We start from the raw sequence: 22,176 nt of genomic DNA on the forward strand, positions 1-22,176 counted from the left end.
GTAGATCTTACGCAATTTCGTGTCATTATTGAAAAATAAGGAAGAATCCATTTATCGGTTCTCACTTATATCTAACCGTAAATGGAATGTCCACAAACGTCTGAACCGAAAATTGCGAGAATTATTATCAAGCACGCGTTGAACGTAAAAATAGAGTTTATAATATTCTTTCGGAGCGAGCGTTATTCACTGCCATGATGTAGCTCGACAGCTGCTGGTGAAGAATATCTCCAATATCTCATCACCTCTAAAGTTGTACAAATATTTTCCAAGTATTTCCAGCGAAATTCCGAGACTTGTGAACAAGAGTACATTTGTGAGGGTAAAGAGCTGTTCCAAATTGGTCAATACCAAATAAAGAAAATGATTGTGAATGAAAGAAAATGAAGACGTGAATAGACTAATTTAATAAAAGTCTATCTAACTGAACAGATGAATGACACTCATTGGCATCCTATAAAAAGAACTTTCTCATACAACATGACTATTTTTTTTACATATGTAAAGCTGTGATGGTATTGATTAATGAAGGATTTAATGTATAATTCGGGGTATAATAAAACGCATTCTACACTGAGAGAAATATCGTCATAATATCACAAACTAATTTCTTGCTCCAAATATCTCATCTCTTGAGGATAAATTTCTTGGGATAATAATTCCGGATAATGTGTCAGACAATATCAGATTTCGGTGAAGTGTTCATGACTTGAACATGAACATTTCATGATAAAGTGAGAATTTCTTGCCACCAGAAATCGTTTTTTTCGTGTCAGAAGATAAGAAAACGACTAAAAATGTTAAAAGCTTCGATTCAGTGAATCATGAATCAGAGACTTTCATATTGAATGAATAGAGAGTTTATGCAGAGGAAAACCTCCAGATATTAAAAAAATATAACCTTCGCTTACACTCAATCGTTTTGAGTTCGAAGGGAACCAATATCTTCTTTTCCTTCTGTCAAACTATTCTTGTCTTACAAGGAATATTATGTCATTTCGAAAAAAGGCATCACCTTTTCATTCAGTAACTTCCTCCTTAGCCCGAAGAGCACCGATTTCTTGTCTGAAACCTACCATAAATTGATCAAACATGTATGCGATGTTTTTGGCTCAAGAAATGATTTTTGCGATATTACATCGATTTTTCTCCCAGTGAATTCTAGCTAGTGCAGAATTCTCTCCTTTCAGGAAACTGAAAAATTCCCCAGAAAGTCTCCGCAAGAGCGCGACATAAAGACAAAGAGAAGCGATATTTTCTATCAAATTAAAACTCTCAACCAAACAACTCGATTCCGTATCTCCAAAAGAGATCTTCGTCCGATTCTCCAAAAGAAACTCTCGTTTATCAAGCTTTCATTCTCTCTGTTTTTCGTGGAGGTTCGGAGACGTCTGGATGCTGAGGAAGTTTACCGGCCATGGAGGATGAAAAAAATTGGTAACAGATGGTTGCCATATTGCCGGAGGAGCGGTATGGCTAACTGTATTAATTAATCATCAATAAAATTGGTTCAGGTATAGCATGTACAGGATTAATGCCAACTTTCAACATCGTCATCTGTCCAAAAAGGAAACTCACCTAATCACTGTTATTGTCGCTATATCGCGTGTGAGGTTTTCCTCGGAGGGGATATGAACCCAAACAAACCTTAGGTTCAAGGTTATGCCCACCCTCTTCGGCCGGCGGACTGCCATCTCATCCGCCCACCGACGTTTGCACCCCCTGGAGACAGACCCGGCTGGTGGGCAATATATACAATGTCGTGCTATCGTACGATGACCACGGACAACCCACGGAAATACCGAAAGTTTGTGCGAATATGCCGGAAGTCGTCAGCGTCATCTGCTATTTTTACTAATATCGTTGGGGCAATCGAATCTAGCCATTTTTTTTCTATTTTCAGTCGCTTGGTTTACATTGGATGAATTGTTTTGAGTAAAAAAAAGTTGGCTGATGAGGTAAGGTCCCTGTTTGGACCTTGAAAGGTGTAAAATTGAGGATCTGATGTGTCTAAGGAGAGACTAAGCTGACCTTCATAAATTTATTTTTAGGTTTTCCTTGAGAATGAGACAACAACTTTGCACATTTGTACATGAATTAACGAACATTTTCGTTCTCAAATTAATGATTTTTCTTGTTCTAAAATTAATCCAATCATGGTTCAAGTACCTTCTATACTACCTCTGGATAGCAAATGAGTAAATTAATTAATTCTAAGAACAACGTAGGCCATAACCATGAGTTTCTCAAAATCAACAGCTTTGTTCCGAATATTGGAAACTTTTCTCCTACACCAGCTTGCCAGATACCCTCCAAATTTTCGTCATTCAAGTGCAACTTAGAAAAGCCTAGGACTTGAATAATTCCTTCCAAGGCAGCTCAACATCAGCCAAAGACAATCTCATGAAATTAAACGAAGAACGAATCACAGATGAATTGATCAACAAATTGATCATTTTGTTAACCAACATTTTCTCTCTTCAATCAATGATCTTTCCTGTTCTAAAATTAATCCAATCATGTTAAAAGCATCTTATATCTGAATACCAAAATATATCTGAATAACAAATGAATAAACCAATAAATTCTCAGAGCAATATATGCCATACCTATGAGTTTCTCAGAATGAACAACTTTGCTCTCAAAATTGGAAACTTTTTCGCTGCACAAGTTTGCTAGATTACCCTTTCAATTTTCGTCATTGAAGTGCTACTTGGAAGGGCCTCCAAAAGGTCCTCACATGGACACCCTCAGCAGGGCCTCGTTAGAACCTGCCTAGGTCCTTCCAAGACCGCCCAGCACCACCCAAAGACAATCTCATGAAATCAAACGAAGAATCACAGATGAATTGATCAATAAAACTGCTAATTTTTTTTGTTGTTTGTAAGTGACAGTCTCTCTCCGTCATGATACGCTCTGGCATTTTCCATCGCACTCCAATCCACCCGACGGCCTAACAGTCCACTTCCTAACTTAATCCGTAACTTCCGACGCCGCGGCAATCTGACATCCTTTTTATTTTCATTGGGTCCGAGCCACAACGTTGATGCAGACTCGTTCGTCTAACGTTCCCAGGATTATTTTTTTCTATCGTAGCTAGCGCGTGTTTCGTATATCATCATCGTCATCACGGTTATGTTGCACATGCGTATACGCGCACAATACCCAACTAATCAATTTACTAGTTGGTCGAGAGTGTACCATTGAGTCAGCGGGTTGTATATAGAATAAAAAGCGTTATATGATGATGAACGTCGTGGCTCAAGCTGGTCCAACCGAGAGCAAATTGGACCGGCCATGGCGGTAAGCTTGAGTGCGGCTTCCGTCGTTCACCGTTACAGGTTCATAAAACCTGTTAACCAATTATTATGCAGGGTGTCCTCGACAATATCTTGTTTCGATTCAGCACAGCTGCTCAAGTTGATGGGCTTTTTTTTCAAGTTTTCGCGGAGTGACGGGTCTATTTCCGGGCGGTTTTCGGGATTCTTATCGGTATGTCATATTCCAAATTGCTTGTCATTCGGGGACCTAATTACGGCGGTAATGGAGGCTGCTTCGGTGCATTTACTCGATTTGCACCTGGCTTTGATAACGTTAATGCGTATCACGAACTGAATTTTTGATTTTCATGTGGAAGTTTTTTTTTATGAATGTTTATCATCCATTTTATTGGTTTTTGGCGTTAACGTGAGACATTGATGGTATTGAATTTTTCTGGGGGATGATGAACATGAAATAATTAGCGAAACGTCACATCCTCAACGATCTAATTAAAGTGGTTATTGATTTCTCTAATTTCCCTTATCTTCCACATAATGTATAAAAATGGAAATGAATGCGAAAAAACCTTCAGGAGAAATTATGTGCGAAAACGTAAAAATGGAGCAAAATACTCGTTCAGGAATTTTTACGCAGAACCGCGGAAACACTGCGAAGCGAATAGTGAATTTGCCCTCTTGAATTGTGCAAATTTTATTACAATTCAATTTTTATAACAATTTCTATTTAGTTAGTAGTATGTTAGTTAATTAGTGAATCTTCGGAAATTCATGAAATGATTAAAGAATTGCAATTGAAACACTCATCTTTCTTTCACAAATTGTTTATGACAAATTAATCTTCTGCTAATGTTTTCCTCGTGTCGAATAAAAAATTGCCGCACAAACATTTTCTCTTTTTTTTTCTACCTCTCCATCTGGCTCGTATATCTACCTGGATGAGAGATATTAAGATGAGACATTGATGGTATTGAATTTTTATAGGGGCTGATGAACATGAAATAATTAGCGAAACGTCACATCCTCAACGATCTAATTAAAGTGGGTATTCATTTCCCTTATCTTCCACATAATTTATAAAAATGGAAATGAACGCGAAAAAACCTTCAGGAGAAATGATGTGCGAAAATGTAAAAGAGGGGCGAAATTCTCTTTCAGGAATTTTTACGTAGAACCGCGGAAAAATTGCGAAGTGAATAGTGAATTTTCCCTCTTGAATTTTGAAAATTTTATTACAATTTCATTGTTATAACAATATCTATTTATTTAGGGGAGGGTGGGATAAAATGGACACTAGACTTTTTTTAAATTGTGCATAACTCAGAAACAAATTTATCAATTGAGTTCAGGTTAGGTTCATCACAAAGGGAAAGAATTGTTCTTTGTATTGAAAAAAAAATTAAATTCCATCAACATTTCAACCCCTCATTAACATAAAAAAAAAGTCAAAAGTGTCAGTTTCACCCCAACCTCCCCTAGTAGTACTTTAGTTAATTAGTGAATCTTCGGAAATTCATGAAGTAATTAAAGAATTGCAATTGAAACAATTATTTATCTTTCACAAATTGTTTATGACTAATGAAGTTTTTGTTAACGTTATCCTCCCGTGCAATAAAAATATTGCCGCAGCTCGGATTTGAACCGAGAACTCCAGGTTCCAGACCACAAGGTTTCTCTCTCTTTATCTCTCTCTCTCTCTTTTTTCACCCCTCCCTCTCCGTCTGGCTCGTATATCTACCTGGCGCGTTAACCAATTTCGCCACTGCGGCTGTGAGCAATTTCGAAAAATTGCGAATCCACGGGGAATCGAACCCCGGTCGCCCGGGTGACAAGCTAGCGCTTTGCCAGTCACCCAACTGCTCACTTTAGATCCAACTACGGAAATCTGAGTCATAGCTGGTGAAACGTTTGAACGCGTTGATGGATATTTGTTTATCTCCCCGTTTTGTTTTTCTCCGGAATGATTCAGTGTTGACCAGTTGTATCGTAATTGTTTTCGTCTGAGTTTAGTAGTTACGAGAGGCGGAAAAAAAGCATGACATTTTATTTTTATGGAATAAGAGACTTGAGATACTGCGCTGGCATCGGTTTATGAGGAAATTCTTGGAGCAGTTGCACATCATTCTGGAGAATCCAGACAATTTTAATTAAATTCAGTTGCCTCCCAACGGAGAAGGCCGAGACATCGGGGTGAAAGAGGGAAGGGGACGAGAATTCTTCTTTCTTCTTTGGGTTTTTGATCGACAAAATTTGCTGATGTGTTTTGTGACTGAAACGTTATTCGTTTATTTATAATTAATTAACTTGCCCCCATAATTAAATGAGCTGTGCTCATAGTAGTTCAGTTCATTAATATAAAAACAAAGCAAAACAATGCTCAACAGAATTATCAAATAATGAAAGAATAAAAACAATCATTTTAACCAATGAAAAATTTCAAATCTATCAAATGATTTAATGCATTTCCAGACTTCTTTACATGAATTTTCAAGCCCTGAGGATAATCCACTAGAAATGTTCTTCAACTTATTGTGATCGTGAATATTTCCTCCATCAAAATGTAGAATCAACGACACGGGGGTAGTAGTTAAGCATTGAAAAAATATGGGGACATAGTTGTACATTATTCCAGAGGATCCTGACCATTTTAGTTAAATTAATTTTTTCTATTAATAAGCATTTTAAACCTTACAGATTATTCTGCAGTATGTACATTATCGAATTCGACAGAAGAATTATTGTTAAACAATACATGTTATTCGTGGTCCTTTGCACTCGATATAAATCAAATTTAAGGAGGTGAATTATATTTTAAGGTTTGTGGCGTCAAAAAAGCGATGTAGGATGTATTATATATCAATTGTCTGTCAAGTGTATGTAGCAATACATTAATATAATACGCACGGAGAGAAATGTTCAGTAAAAATTACGGAACTCACAATTCGGTCACCGATTACGGAATCGACTTAGAAAATTTAAGTGACTGTATCGTAATTTTTCACAGGAGATTCAGATAAAAAGTACGGAATGCTCTGGAAAAATTTCGTGACAGTTCCGTAAAATTTCCTACAATCAGATTTCGTTCCGGAATTACGGAAAAGATACGTAATTTTTATTGAATATTTCTCTCCGCGCGGAGGGAGGGTAAAATTCAGTTGCCTCTCAATCGAGAAGTTCGAGATATCAGTGAAAATTAATTTGTTACCTACACTTTCATAATTCTTTCTCATAGTAGTTTAGACTAATTAAAATAATACTGAACCGAATTATCCAACAATTAAAGAAAAAAAAATTTAATCAAGGAAAAATTTCAAGTTTCAAATTTCATATGATTCAATATACTTCCGGATTTCGTTCCGTGAATTTTCAAGCCCTGATGATAATCCACTAGAAATGTTCTTCAACTTATTGTGATCTTGAACATTTCCTCCATAAAAATGAAGCGCCAACGGCATGGGGGTAGTAGTAAAACACTGAACAAAATATGAGTACATAAAGGGTAAGAAGTAAGAAAACTCCCATGTCCAACTTCCCACGATTCTCACCCGCATTAGTTGATTGAATTGCCTTCCGGAGTTGAGGCTCATTTTTTCATTCCAAACCATCAAGCCTATTTATCATGTTAAAATTATCATCCTTTCTAATTCAAAAATTATAACCGTCAATTTCACGAGCAAAGACGAATGTCACCAAGAAAATAGGATAATTGTCAATTTCTTGGAGTAAACAAATACGACAATCGTTGGAGTTTCGAATTCCGAGTGATCTGCGGAGCGTATGCGTGACGCTATAGCAGTCGTGCCGATGAATAATGCACGGGTTGATACTTGGAGCACTAGCTCGGGGATCACGCACGGTTGTCAACTTGATATAACTCTCTTTAGTAATGCCACCGAAAAGATTTTTTCTGGTGGTCCACCGGAAGTGGGCTGTGAAATTTGAAAAATAATCCCAGTTGGTCTTGTAACTGTTGTCAGAAGACGACGCTCGACATCCGGAGGATACTTAAAAATAACTGGTATTAATGTTTGTTTCATCATGCCATTTAGTATTGTTTCAATACAAAATTATTTGATTTCTTCCAACTCAGGCTATTCAACTCGTCTAAAAATATCACACACTGTTGCAGGGATCGGTATCAACTATTATTTTTGGAATATTTTTGTGAAAACTCAGTGAAAGCCCTAATCAATAAATTTCAATTTACAAATTGAAAATTTACTATTTTCCACACTGAAAATAGTGGAAACTCAGGCGACTATTTCTGACAATTTTCAATCTTTTGAAAACTCAATTGAATGTAATGGTCAATAATTCAAAATGTCATTACTATATGAAAGTAAGTATGTTTATGCAAATTTACAACATTCGACTTCTCAAATTGAATTTCAATTCATAAGAAAAATTCTATTTAGCTTTTGAATGAAGATCTGATAGAAAAATTAAATAGAATACATGAGGAACAAAATTCAATTAAATTTACGAAATTGGAATTCTTAAATTGAAATCAAAATCACATGCAGCTGTCACTGGATTTCAAAGAAATTTCCAACAGTGTATTCACCCCCTCGCGGAATATCTCAGAAGATGAACAAAACATTAACACAAACATTAACAACATTATTTTTGTTTTGGTATTCAAAACATTTGAAATATAACACATGAAAACCAAAATTCAATTAAATTTACAAAATCGGAATTCTTAAATTGTCACTTCATTTCCAAAAATTTCCAATAGTGTATTCACCCCCTCGCGGAATATCTCAGAAAATAACCAAAAATCATCAGAAATTTCCTGAGCAATCCGGGAATGTCTGATTATCCCGGTGAAAATGCAGGAGCCGCATTGTCGTGCATAACCTGAATTATGAATATTTGAGAAGTCCGAGGATCGCAAATATGCGGTTTTTCGTGTGTCATCGCGTGTTGCGTGAGAGTAGTTTGGGGTTGACCACCGTCACTCCTACGCGACGGACACATTCTCGTGGTTCATGCACAGACAGCCGCAATGTATGTCTGTAGGTTAATGCAATTCACTCAGATCTCATTGTGAGAATTGTACATCGTCGAATTGATTGATAAGCTCTTTAATACACGTACGTCAACCACCGAGACATGCCTCTACAAACGGGATTACAATCACTGCACTTGAATCGTTGAGGATAATTTTCACGGAAAATTGCCCCAAGAGACACAAAACGCAGTTTTTTATTCATATTTCTCGTAGTTTCACTCGAGCGCTCTTGACAGTGAAACAATATTTTTCCAGTGAATCACGTGTGAAAATTCCCGAGTGCAATGCTCGTGACCTCGGACGCGCTAAATGTACATGTATGTAATGGCAAGTATATATGTACTATAATGCCCAGACGGCATCGGAGAGAAACGGAGCGGCAGATGTTCAAATGCACGCCTGGAAAACCGGTCGGTGTGTTGATGTAGCTGCCGTCGCGAATCGCTATAAAAATATCTACCATTGTTGCAACGAGACGCTCACACATACGTGGGCATTTGTAACGGTCTTATCCAAAATGGATTCATCATGGGGATGATGTTGGGAATCATTGGGATTATGTGGACCATTTTTCATTTTATTCGGCTATTGATTTCTTTCGTTCATGACTGTTGAAAATTTTTTTGGTGATGTTAACTGTACGGTTTTTTTAATGTTTTCGGGCAATTTCGACTAGTCAGTGAGGAAATCAATAAAAACAGCATTTCGAGGTCAATTATTCCATGAAAATTGATAGAAATAGTTGATAATAAAATTGATGATGGATTCTTGAATGTTTAATTAAACATTTGGGTAATTTGGTATTGAAGAGTCATGTTTTTAGTGAAAATTCAAGTAAGCTGGGAAAATATCAACTGCAGTTTAAAGCAATTTGGCTGAATTTTCCGGAAAAAGAGCTTGCATTCGATTTGAGGAAAAAAAGTCAATGGAATTTCAAGTTTCTGTGAAAATTTAAGTGAAGAGACAATTTTTTAGTGGCAGAAAGATGGAAATTTAACAATTTACATGAATTTGCAAGTGAAAATGAATATTCACTGCCCAATTCCCGGAAAATTCAAAGAAATCTGGAATTCAAGGAGAGATTTCTCTGGATTTTCCTGATTTTTCATCAATGTTCCGGAATAATTCGGCTGCAATTTACAAAAATTACAAAATTCCTTGAAATTTAAGTGGAAATGTTACATGTTGGACAGTTTCAAATCTTTTATCGGAAATTTTAGTGGAAAATTTTTAACAGTGTGCTTACTATTGAAAAATTTGGAGTTTCATTGAATTTTTAGCATAACAATATGAAATTTCATAATTTTTTTCGCTACATTTAATTTAATGTACAATTTTCTGGTTGAAATTTTGGATACACTTTGGGGAATTTTCATCAAGTGACGCTTCCACAGAAATTTCAAGGAATTCCGTCAAGGAAATTTCACACTTGGAGGAAAAAATTAATTAAAATTGGGTTTTCAAGTCAATTAATAAATGAAAATTAATAGAAATCATGAAAATTCAGCTGAATTGATTTTTGAATTTTCAATTACTTAACAGTTGAACACAATATGGTGGAATATTCATGTTTTTCATTAAACATTCTGTTTAACTTGACATTTCATGATTTTCCCCCGTAAATCGAATTCAATGTCGCTCTCTTGAAAATTCCTACTACATTTCCATTAAATAACAATGTTCTCGTAGTAATCCATGTGAAACATCTAAAGTGAAATACCCGACATTTTTTTGCTTGATGAAAGCCAGCTAATTCGAGTCCACGATTATTCCCAAAACCGATAAATTATTTTTTTCCCTCCCAAAAAAAGGTAATTCAATTAAATTCAGTAGAGAAATCCCTCACACGTCATCAACTCCAAAAGTAAAATCAAGTTGAAAAGAAAAGCTATGAAAAAAAAAATTCAGGTACAAAAGTGAAGAGTCTCTGAACCCAGGTCAGAAGGATAATAATTGCAGACAGCTGCGTACCGAAGGCACTAGGATCCTTCACCAACGCCCCGTAGATCCAAGAGGAATAGTGGCCACACGTAAATTTGGATAATTAATTTTTTCTCAACTGCAGCCATCTGTAAAAAACGAGAAGAAACCCGTCCATCATTGTCTCTTCCTCAACGGCTTATCCGACTGTGAAATAATGCCCTTTTTTACGCAGCATCCCTGCTGGATAAATTTTCCCAGCACCTTCCAACCTTTTTGATGATGCGAGAATGAAAAAATATTGAACATCCCCGAGAATGATTGAACGGCGGGGTAGGTCCTCCCGATTAAACATCCGATCATTGAGGAGTAAAAAATTATGAAGAAATCTAGGCTGATGACAGCTGCGTCGCCCGGACAACTTCTAATTTCCGTCATTTTTTCTTCATCGTAAAAGGAAATGGATTTCCTCCACACGTGGTCCTCGTTTAGGACATACTATCCAGCGCACGAAGCCACTCGGAATCCCCAGAAGAAGTGTAACATCTGTCCGAGTCGAGAGAGCGTTTTCGAAGGGCAGTCAAAACTCAAACAGCAATTGCCCACTTTTCTACAAGTCGAGAGTCGACTTGAGACGTTAGATGAGGAAAAATATTCTTGAAATGTAACGACTATTTGCTGAAACTCAACAACTAGTTGTTGAAAATCATCAACTGTTTGTTGAAGAAATAAATTAAAAACCAGTTGTTGACGTACAACTGGTTGTTGATCCATTTTTCTAATATAGAGGGAAACTGGTTGCTAATTTATTTTTTCAACAACTTGTTGATGAGTTTTGACAAGAGGTTGGTTTTTAACAAATATATTTGGCCTTGTAAAGTAGTAGGAGGAGGAGTATAGCTCGATTATTTTTGTATCAACTGATATTTCCAACAATGTATTTGAATTTAGTCAACGGCTTTTGAAAATCCGCTTCTTCACTGTTAGAAGAAAACTGAAATTTCATAAACAGTTGATTAATAATTTTCGGGGAAATAATGTTGACGAATTGGGGAAAAAAATATGAAATTCCCTTCATGACATAATATGATCAAAATTTCTAAAAAAATATACGGAAAAATCCAGCCACAAACTGTTAACAATTTTCCACGCTATTAGAAAAAAATCGTAATTTCATGAACGGTTGAGTAGGAATTTTCAAGGAAGTGGTATTGAATTCAATTTAAGGGGAACGGAAAACCATGAAGTTTCAGATTTCACTGAAAATTCAATGAAAATCCAAGTTTTTCAGAAGCAGGAAGACGAAAACTCCCAAATTTACTGGAATTTTGAATCAAAACAAATACTCAGTACCAAATTATGCTGAATTTCAAAATAAGTGAAAAAAACAAAATATATTTTCCTCATTTATATCAACGCCTATGAAACAATTCAACTGAAATCCACAATTTATAGTTTTTTCCGTAAAATTTCAAATTTTTTATGACATTTTTTTTCAAATTTCCGTGAAATCATAGCTCGATGAAAATTTCCAAGAAGTCAACCAGGAATTTCAGCCAAAAAATTTCAATACATCGTTTTCTTGTTGATTTTCCAAAATATTAACTCCAAATCAGTAGCGAAGTGGTAAAACGGTTCAAGTCGACTTATCTCCCAGTTGAGTTTTTGAGCAATATTTCCAAATCTAAGGGAGATATCGAAATTTTCATAATTACATTTATTGTAGCTCTAAATCGGCTCTCCAAAAAAGGTTATAATGAAAATTTTGCTATCTCCCTCACATTCCAAGATATTCATTGAAAACTGGTCAATAGTCAAAATTGACTTGTACCGTTTTACCACTTTGCGACTGAAATATTAATGAAAAAAAATTAAAATGCGTGGGAAACCTCAATTTCTCCCATCCAATAGTTTAATTCCCCCGAAGTAAATCTCCTCCCCTCAAAGATATTCTTCACGTGCAGTAGATAATTGTCGGATAGAATTTCACGATTGTCATCCTGCCACTGGAAACCCCCACTCCCCTCAATCGCGCCGAACTCTGGCAAGATTTTTCATTCCTCCTAGACCCAGATTCTAGATTTGTGGAAAATTTATAGTTCACAACCCCTCGCAGCAATAGCACGTACACCAAACAATCCGGCAGATGGCATTTTTTGATTGCGATTAATCCGATTACTCCCCCCTCCCCTTTACCCCTGTAATACTCTCTTTCAAGTTATGTGCGCTCGCTGCAGACGCGAATACACTGAAATTCAAACGTTATCTCGCCCTTCAGAATCGTAAAGCGTCTGGTGTACGCGAGTCATTTTGTGTTTTATCATTCCCATAAATCTGTATCGAGTGATCTAACAAAATGCCCAGGTATAGAATATCATTTTTTCCCATCCCGCGGAGCTATAAAAAAGGCACAACAACTGGAGTTAAGTGATCGCTATTCGTTTCGTTAAACCGGATTGTTAGATCCCATCGACATTGTTTTCGTTTGAAAAAAAAAAACGGGGAAGAACGGAAGACAATTGGAGGTACTGGACGCATCTGCCTCTCTTCAAAATGGCGGGTGGCTCCTCGTTAATCACTCGGGGAAATGCACCTTCATTAACGAGCATCCCTTAACCCAGGGACGAGGTGCCAGTAGCTTTCTTCAAGGTAGTTTTATCACCGACAACAGTTTTACACGGAGGAAAATATTGGAGAAAAATTTCACTGATGAAAGTTTTTGTCTGGATTTTTCGTGTCAAATCCCGGAAATTTTGAGCGTTTTTCATTTCCACTGAAATTTCAGAATGTCTTGTCATTGAAAAATCAAATATTCCACTGATTCGCTGTTCGAATGATCTGAAAATCAATTAAATTCTCGATTTTTCAGTTCCATTATTCCGTGACAATTCGGAAAAATTCGGAAAATTTGAAAATTCATGTAATTTTGTTTCTGATTATTTTTCTCAGTCGGATTTCAGCCAATCAGAGCGCAGTATTTGAGGCTGTTAAACAGTTTTATTTCGGAAATTTCTGAAAAATTTCCGACGGTAATTCACTAGTAGCTTTTCAAATGTTTCTCATCTTTCAACGCATTTCACGTTTAATATTCTGTGTGACAGATAAACAAAAAAGTGGGTTGTAAATGTATGGCTGTGGAAAAATAATCCGTCAAATACAACTCGTGCTTCAAAATTGATCGGATATTTTCCTCAAGCTTTCCTGCCTAGGAACGAAGCTATCAGAAAATATCCGATAATTTTGAAGCACTAGTAGTATTACTACTGAATATTTATTTTCGGTTGAAAATTCAATTCAGTTGCGAACCTGCCGCTTCACTTCCACTGAAAACTCGTAGATTTCGTCGAATTCTACCGAAAACTTGAAATTTCCGAACCATTTTTCCCATAAATCGGATTCAACGTCATTCTCATAAGAATTACTACTATATTTTCCGTGAAATTTCGAAATTACAATAGGTAATTTTCAGAGAGTCACTTTGAATTTGACTTAAGGGTAAAAAAAAATCAGGATATCTCAAATTCCACTGGTTTTCAATTAATTGAATATTCAAGAACATATTTATCTGAATTTTCCCGATTTTTATTAATGTTCCTGGAATAAATGAACTGAAATTTACAGTTTCCATTTGATTGTTCAATGAAATTTTGAATTTTCAATGACAAAATATTTTCATCAATGACGAAAGTACCGAACACGTCACCCAAAAAATTCTAATACTGCGTGCAGACATTTCCTTTCCAATTTTCTCACCGAAGTTTCTCTAATTTTTCTCTTCAACTAATACCGATCCACAAATGATCCATGCGATCTCCTCCAGCAGCAGAAAATCTCACCGTAACCATGGCAACTGTGCAAACAAGATGGCTGACAGCTTCCGGTTTTTCAGAGGGGTCAGCAGCTGCCCGGGGATCTAGTTTCTATCCTCCATCGTCGTTGCAACAGAAGGCTATTTGAGATGGATTTCACGATTTTGTTTCTGGTATTTACATCCCAGGAAATGAATCCCCCCTCAATTGATTATTTTCATCCCTAGAGTACTGTGAAGAATCAATATCGGGGCTTACAATGGGACTTGCCGAGTCCGTCGATCTGCCGAGCATCAGAAGCTATACGGAGAATAAAGTCGGAGAAACTTTAGAGACTTTTGGCCAGTTTTTGAAGGATTTATCGGAATCTAAAAGAGATAGCAAAATTTTTTTCATGACCTTTTTTATAACCCTCAATTGACTCTACAAAAAAGGTCATGACAAAAATTTTTATATCTCTTTTAGATTCCGAGATATTCGTCAAAAACTGGCCAATAGTAAAAATCTACTGAACCCGGCTTACTGCTTCACTACTGAATTGTGAAGCAAAATCCATTTCTAGGTATTTTTCACCCTATATCGGTGCGAAAGTGCGAGTTACGAATAGTGAATTTGTCTTCACTGACTTTTCTCCACTGAAAATTTATTAAACGTCAGGATAATTTATGCCGAAACTGTAGATAATTTGTACATAGAGAAATTTATTTGGTGAAAGTCACCAACTAGTTCATGAAATTCAACAACTAATTAATTAAAATTCAGAGAAAATTGTTCAATTTCATTCGACAACCATTTGTTAAATTTTCGATAAATGTTCGTCAATTTTTGTGATGGATCAAATTCAACAACAAATTGCAAATTATTACGAAAGCACTTTCTCTCTTCTAGACGAGACATTGGCCGATTATCGAGACACAAATGATTGCGGGATTGCAAATGATTGCGCGATTCCAAATGTATATGTACCCTCACCATCTAGTTGATAGTCAAAATTGATTGAATTTATTGATTTAGAGGTTCAAGCCGGTTGCTTTGTATAAATAACACTGTTAAACATCTTTGGCTGAAACTTCCTCTGAACTCCTTGTTATTTTTTCCTCATTGACACTCCGCGTAATTTCGTTATTAAGAATTCAAAATTAATGAATTAGTTCTTAAATATCACCAACAAGTTTGTGAAATTCACCAAATAATTTTCTCCGTGTACTCGTCTCAAACGAATAATACATTTTCGTCACAAGGCCCGGTAAACCACGATTCTAACCTCGCTTCGCTCGGTTAGATTGCGGTTTACGGGCCTGCTGACGAAAAATTGCATTCATCACAAGGTCCGCAAAGTATTTTCTGATGAATGTGGCTTTATTGGCCGAGCCGAAGGCGAGGCCTATAATCACATTCATCAGAAAATACTTTGCGGACCTTGTGATGAATGCAATTTTTCGTCAGAAGGCCGGTAAACCGCGATCAAACCGAGCGAAGCGAGGTTAGAATCGCGGTTTACCGGGTCTTCTCACGAAAATAACTATTCCGGGCTGTTGCAACGGGGTTTGTCACCCGACTGAAGTTCGCGTCCGAGCGGAAGGCGAGAAGGATGACGCTGGCTTGACGATCGGAAAAAACTCATCGCAACACCCGCCGCAAGATCTTCCGTCCTGATTTTCAAGCTTCCGAGTTTGAAAAATATGTAACACCAATTCCGAGACAAGGAATCGTGAGAAGTAGTACAAAATATCATTTTCCGGGCTATTCTCCATGATGTATCGCAGGTTGCGAAGAGGGCAGGGGGTGTGGGGCTTAACGCCAGAGAGTAAAAACATTCAGAGGGGTGGATTCTCCTCGAGTTTAATTGGTCCAAGCGGCTCAATCTATCTCCATGTAAATGAGCGTAATTAGCGTGGAACATAAATCAAGGTACGCACTAGACTATCGATCGAGCGGCGGGGGGAGGAGGAGTATCAGGGGTAACTTTTCTCCTCAGTATTACCGGATAAATAATACGCACCGCACATTGAATAAAAATACAAGAGCGATAGAGTCGAAAGCGAAACTGATTTCGCAGTTAGAAATAAATAATATTAATTGCTGCTCGTAATTGGGATCAACGCACTTGGGGTCCTGAGGTATGGGCTTTAGGTCCCATTAGGATTAGAATTAGCCATTGTAACGGTATGGCGTGGGCACATGTGTTGTTGTGCCTTCTGGAAGGACTGTAAATCCAATTTTCTGGTGTACAACAACTGATCTTTGGGTTTTATATTTCTCCCGTTGAAACGATTCTTTTTTTCTTCGTAAAATTCGTTGAGTTGAAATTGAAATTCCGGAAATTTCAGCGAAACCCATAAAATTCCCGAGCAATTTTGGGTTTCCGTTTTGCTTCGTCTCTCCGTTATTTTTTTTTCTTCTCTCGCTTCGAATTTCTGAGCCACATAAGTTGTTAAAATCGTTCTATATTGTTCCACCATCGATTAAACTTCAAAGAAGAGAGAGAACTGTGTAGAATATACACCGGAGGCAGAGAACTAAAAGAAATATGAGGCGCGTCGTGGTGCCCCCATGGCGCAAATAAATCATGGTTCCGTTTCTCTCGTAGTTTAGTCACAAATACACATACAGACTCGGTGGATTCTAATGTGGCCCTTTCTGCCTCGTCTGGCGCACATGCACACTTAAGAATTCTCAATCGACTTTCCTCGCGATCATTCTCCACTGCCTCCCCTTTTTTTTATATCCATGGCACCCGGTCATCTGAATCGAAGACACAAAAAAAAACACGTAAATAACGAGAAGGCGATATCGTCAAGCCAGCGTCATCCTCCGTAAATTTCTCCGGCGCATTACGAGGGGGAAAAAATTGCACGAAAAAAACTGGGGGAATATTTTTTTTTTTCTCCAGCTTCTTCACAATTTTTTGTCCTCTTGTACCTATAAAAACATGATCGACGCGATTGTCTCTCGTGTCACCGCTGGGTACACGTTCACTCCGAGTTGGTTATATTCGCTCTTGTGACGTCATAATGAACCGACAATCAGAAGCATTGTCGACATAATTCCCGCGCCGTTGTGTCTCACTGCAAGTTGCATGGTGTATTATTCATCCAGAATAGAACGGAACGAGCGAAATAATTTGATGGGATCAAATGAAATCGTTTTGGCATAAGAAGAAGTATATGTCCCACATACACGGGAGCATGTGGCAATCTATGAATTGAACCTAGGAGTTGAATAGAACGGAAAAGTGAGAAAGAGATGAGGGAGAATCAACACCTGCTTGAATTTTACACTATTTGGAAAGAAATCGCAATTTCATGGAGAGTTTGGTAATAATTTTCAGGAGAGTGACATTAATGAAACAGCAGGAAGACAGTAATTTTCTAACTTGCTTGAATTTTCAATCAAAACATTAATATTTAGGGCCAAACTACGATGAATTTTTAATTAATTGAAGATCAAGATTATATTCACCCGATTTTTTATGGTTTCTACCGGAAAAGTAAATGAAATTTCATGGAATATTTCGCAGAAATAAGAAATATTTCCGCAGAAATGTGAGGACCCCGCTTTATCGGGGTTAGTGACATAAATTTATTTTTAGCTGCGGATTCTTCCCATGTTTCCACATAAAAATTTCCCAAAAAGCCTTCCCCCACTGTTACCTTTCACCACATAATTCTCCCCAAAGTGATCCTCTGTGGGTTCGCCCTAGAACTTGCAATTTCATTGAATCTTCCTCAAATTAATTAACTCATCAACAACATAAATGCAAATTTCACGAGTAATTCCCTGACAGTGCCTAGACACCGGTAAGATACCGTACCCCCATACTCAAGCAACTCTAAAACACCCTAAGCACCAATCGATTGGTCGTCATCATTTACCCGTGAACGATTCCCCGGAATTGAGGAATAAAAACCGTCAGATAAATCGCGCACGGAAGCGAAACGCGAAGAGAGATAAGACGAGGTGTCGTTATACTCGACTTGTCAGGACCATTTGACATCCCCCCAGGGTTGCGATATTGTCGTCAGATGACACTCGTCAAACAGACGTTAGACAGCAGGAATAAAAGACCGGGATGAAATAGAAAGCGATCGCTGAAAGAGAAAAAAAAACGGAAAACATTAAAGAGTGGATGAAAAAAAGAAACATAAAAGGGATGAAGACAGTCTGGAGCTAATTTCGATACGGCTCGGGGTAAGTGCAGGACAGTGCTCATGGGCATTGTTCATGGCCGTCACGCTGAAAAACCTTGGCGTAAATGGCCAATTGGTATATAACACACGTGCGCCATGTACGAAAAGGAGAAATGCCATTTTCCACGTGGTTCCTCCCTCTTCTGGGGCAACCACTGTCTGTCGCACTCACTGTTACGTGCATTTAACCATTGAATATCGCTCAAAATCGCTCGTTGTATTTTGCACCAGTTGTGTGTACGTGCGTGCGTGTGTGTGCATGTGTATGTGTGTGATTGTGTGTATGAGTGCGTGACTCGGCTACGCCCGGCTTCATCGACGATGTATGTAGGACATCGGGGAGAGCAGCTGTCCGACAGCTGGAGGACCCTTTTTACCTGTTTCTAACCCATCGCACATAGCAGTCCATATACGCTCAATGTGCTCATATCACTCGTTTTCTCGAAGAGTTTCACTACCTTTGAGAGGAAAGATGGGTGATGAGTGGTCAGGGGAGTTGTAGTTTGGGGAGGTACCAGCACGTGGCTTTAACTGACCGCATTCGGGGTCCTCTCGCGTGCTGGGGATCATTTGTATGACAAGTGCACTCGCCAAATCTCTTTTACTTTTCTTAGAGCGAATTTTTTACGGAATGTCAACATTCGGAATCCAAATGACTCAAATTTTCATATGGAATATCACGAGAGCTGCAAAATTATCGGGCATTTTCATCGATAGGTTCGTGGCAAATTCTCTTGGCGGAAATTGGGGTGAAAAAATTGTTAAATGATAATTTCGCGGTCGCCTGTCAACTGCTTTGCTTTCTGTGAAGGATATTCTCCACATTTTGGATGAAAATATGCCGCGTAAACCCGAACACCGCACTAGTTTAAAATTGGGATGTGATTCTCATCGGTCGTATTGCTTATTGCAATGAGAATGATTATAAACAATTAATTTCAATTTGAATTTCAATTTTATTGCACCATTTCGCATTAGGCATTAATACAGGGGGCGCAAACGCCCATTTACAATCAAAATATATGATAGAATTCCAATGAAATAAGGTTTGATGTTTGATGAGAATTAGAAAAGGAAAAAGAAATACTAGAACAGAAATTAGCAAGTTGGCGAAGAATATAGATGAGCAGATAAGATAATTCTTGACGAAAATTGTTAAACAGTTTCTCCTTTCAATTTGATAGGTTTGCAAGGAACACGGAGAGAAATGTTCAGTAATAATTATGGAACGCTTTGGAAAAATTCCGTGATTTTAGGTCAAAATTACGTGACAGTTACGTAAAATTTTCTACAACCACATTTCGCCCCGAAATTACAGAAAAGATACGTAATTTTTATTGAATATTTCGTTATTGAAGATGAAAAGGTTTTCTGTTCTGTGAACAAATAATTGAAAAAAAGAATATCGAGTCTAACGGGAAAAAGGGCATAAAAAACTGATGTGAAAGTATCACGCGACCCCGAATACTACACTCTGATTGGTTGAAATCAGAATTGCGGAAATTATCATCCGAATACCACTCGAGCTTCAGAATCAATCAGCCATTCCCCTCAAGATTCCCCGTATACAAATGAACTCGTCAAATTTTTCATTAAAATTACTATTTCATCTATTTTAATCAAAAAATAGTTCTATTTCAAACTCCCGAAGAATGTTTTTAACGATCAAAAGTTTCTCGAAATTGGGTTGAATACTCAGCGCAAAATCCAGGCGTTTTCCCCCAGTTTAGACTCCAGGAATTTTCTCTAATTCCTGGGAAACGAGCCAAGCCCCGAGAGAGTAGTTCCCCCCCCCCCCTCCCTTCGAAATTCACGAGTCAAGGCCAACCTCGTTTCATCCCTGCCACACGTGTGTCATCCCCCATCCCATCACATCAGAAAAAAAAATCGAAAAAGCTCCCGCCAACGGGACAAATCAAATTCGTCCGTAATAATATTTCCCACATAATTTCCTAGAAAAATTTGTTACTTCGTCGAGTGAGGAAATACGACGCAGTGAGTCACACACACTGAATGCCCGGTTGCGCTCACTCGAGCGATATATCTCCTAGGCATCAGGCACGCACTTGGGCCACGCACATACACATGAGCGCTGCGCGCGCGCTACCCCCTGCACCACGAAAATCGATACCAGCGAATCTAGCTGGATTATATCCTTACAGGGGCTTCACCGCTGCCCGTTGCTTGCAGCTACTCCCCTCTCCTTCAGACTACCACCCCCCGCCCCCCACCCGCCCGCTCCCCCTGCGGTCCTTGAGTTATCCTGGAGTACGAAGGCAGTTTAGAGGCGGCCTACGTCGATTTTTAGTGCGTCTGTGGAATCGATTTCGCGTTTAACCGACGATTTAGGCGGTCTATACGTCTCTGAGGGGCTGGCGACTTATGAACGGCTGACGTTTAGATATGAACGAAATGATTGTTGGGAGAATGGTGGACTTGACTGCTATACTGTTGGAAAAAAATGAGATTTCAAATTTTTGAGCAGCTGGAAAACGAGAATTTTGGGAATTTCTAATCATTTTTGGGGAATAATGGACCTGGAATTCACAGTTTCTATTGATTTCCTCGTTCAATTGTGCATTTTTAATAACGAAATTCTTTGAAATTTCAGAAGAAATCACTTGATGAAAACTGTAATGTAGCTTACTAGAAATTTTAGTCACAAATTTTTAAGTGTAGAAAGAAATAAAATTCAGGGCAGCGATTTTAATACAAGTGACGTTATGAATTTTACTTAAGGGAAAAGTGCTTATAACATTCTAAATTTTAGGTAAAAGTAAAGTGAATTCATAACTTCCAATATAAACAACACGAAAATTCAATGAACATGAACATTCAACGATATTTCGAATTTCCTTGATTTATCCCAAATTTTACGGATTAATAGACCGGAAATTCACAGTTTCTATTGATTTCTTTACTGAATTGTGTATTTGTAATCACGAAATTCCGTGGGACTTCAGGAGAACTGTCACTTGATGAAAACCCCAAAGTAGTACACTGGAAAATTTCACTCAGGATTATTCAACGGTGTAAAGAACACGAAATTCATGGCAGTAATTTTAATACAAGTGACATTGAATTCTATTTAAGGCAAAAATGCTTATAATATTTTAAAATTTAGAATAGAATTCAAGTGAATTCAAGTGGATTGATAATTTTCAATATATTATTCAATATATATGAAAATTCCACCATTCACTTGAATTTTTCATTGAACATGAACATTCAGAATCTAAATCACTGGAATTTTTCAATTTGACCTGAATCTTCCTCATTTATCCCAATTTTCACGGAATAATAGACTTGAAATTAACTGTTTCTAACGATTTCCTCATTCAATTGTGCATTTCTAATGACAAGATTTCTTGAACTTTCAGTCAGAAATAAAATTCATCGCATTGATTTTGATACAAGTGACATTGAATTCTATTCAAGAGAAAAATGCTTATAACATTAAAAATTTTAGGTAGAATTCAAGTGAATTCATAACTTTCAATATAGACAACCCAAAAATTCCTCCATTCATTTGAATTTTCAATTGAACATGACCATTTAGAATCCAAATCACTGGAATTTCCAAATTTCACCTAAATTTTCCTCATTTATCCCAATTTTCATGCACTAATTGAAATTCACAGCGTTATCATTACAAAATATACAAAATTTCCATTCTTATGACACAAAACTCCTCGGCATATATTTCATCCTCATTAGGCTTATCTGCAGAATTTAAATTCGATACAACACAAATAACCCGAATTTTCACGTATACGAATGAAATGCTAATGACTGCTCACAACGAATTTAAAAAGGAAACCCAAAAATTCAGGGATAAGTTTACTCGCTCCTTTTTTCCCCATTGAAATACCTCACTATCCCCTCTTTGCAACATTAAACCTTGAAATAAATACGTAATTACAACGAATAATATAAGTATCTGGACATGGCGTCGATATCGTGTC

General features: G+C 37.4%; 1 protein-coding gene and 1 non-coding gene across 2 annotated transcripts in view; both read right to left on the reverse strand.

Moving 5' to 3' along the window:
• LOC107040167 (DNA N6-methyl adenine demethylase) overlaps positions 1–22,176 on the reverse strand; it is a 101,474-nt gene that overhangs the window by 64,466 nt on the left and 14,832 nt on the right. The gene's annotated exons all lie outside the window — the stretch shown is intronic.
• On the reverse strand, positions 4,900–5,047 carry Trnai-gau. The gene is made up of 2 exons: positions 5,010–5,047; positions 4,900–4,934 (listed from the first exon to the last, which is right to left on the reverse strand). It is a non-coding gene; the product is annotated as a tRNA-Ile (tRNA).

This window comes from Diachasma alloeum, unplaced genomic scaffold, assembly GCF_001412515.2.
Source record: "Diachasma alloeum isolate Michigan unplaced genomic scaffold, Dall2.0 Dall_scaffold_00325, whole genome shotgun sequence".
Taxonomy (NCBI): Eukaryota; Metazoa; Arthropoda; class Insecta; order Hymenoptera; family Braconidae; genus Diachasma; species Diachasma alloeum.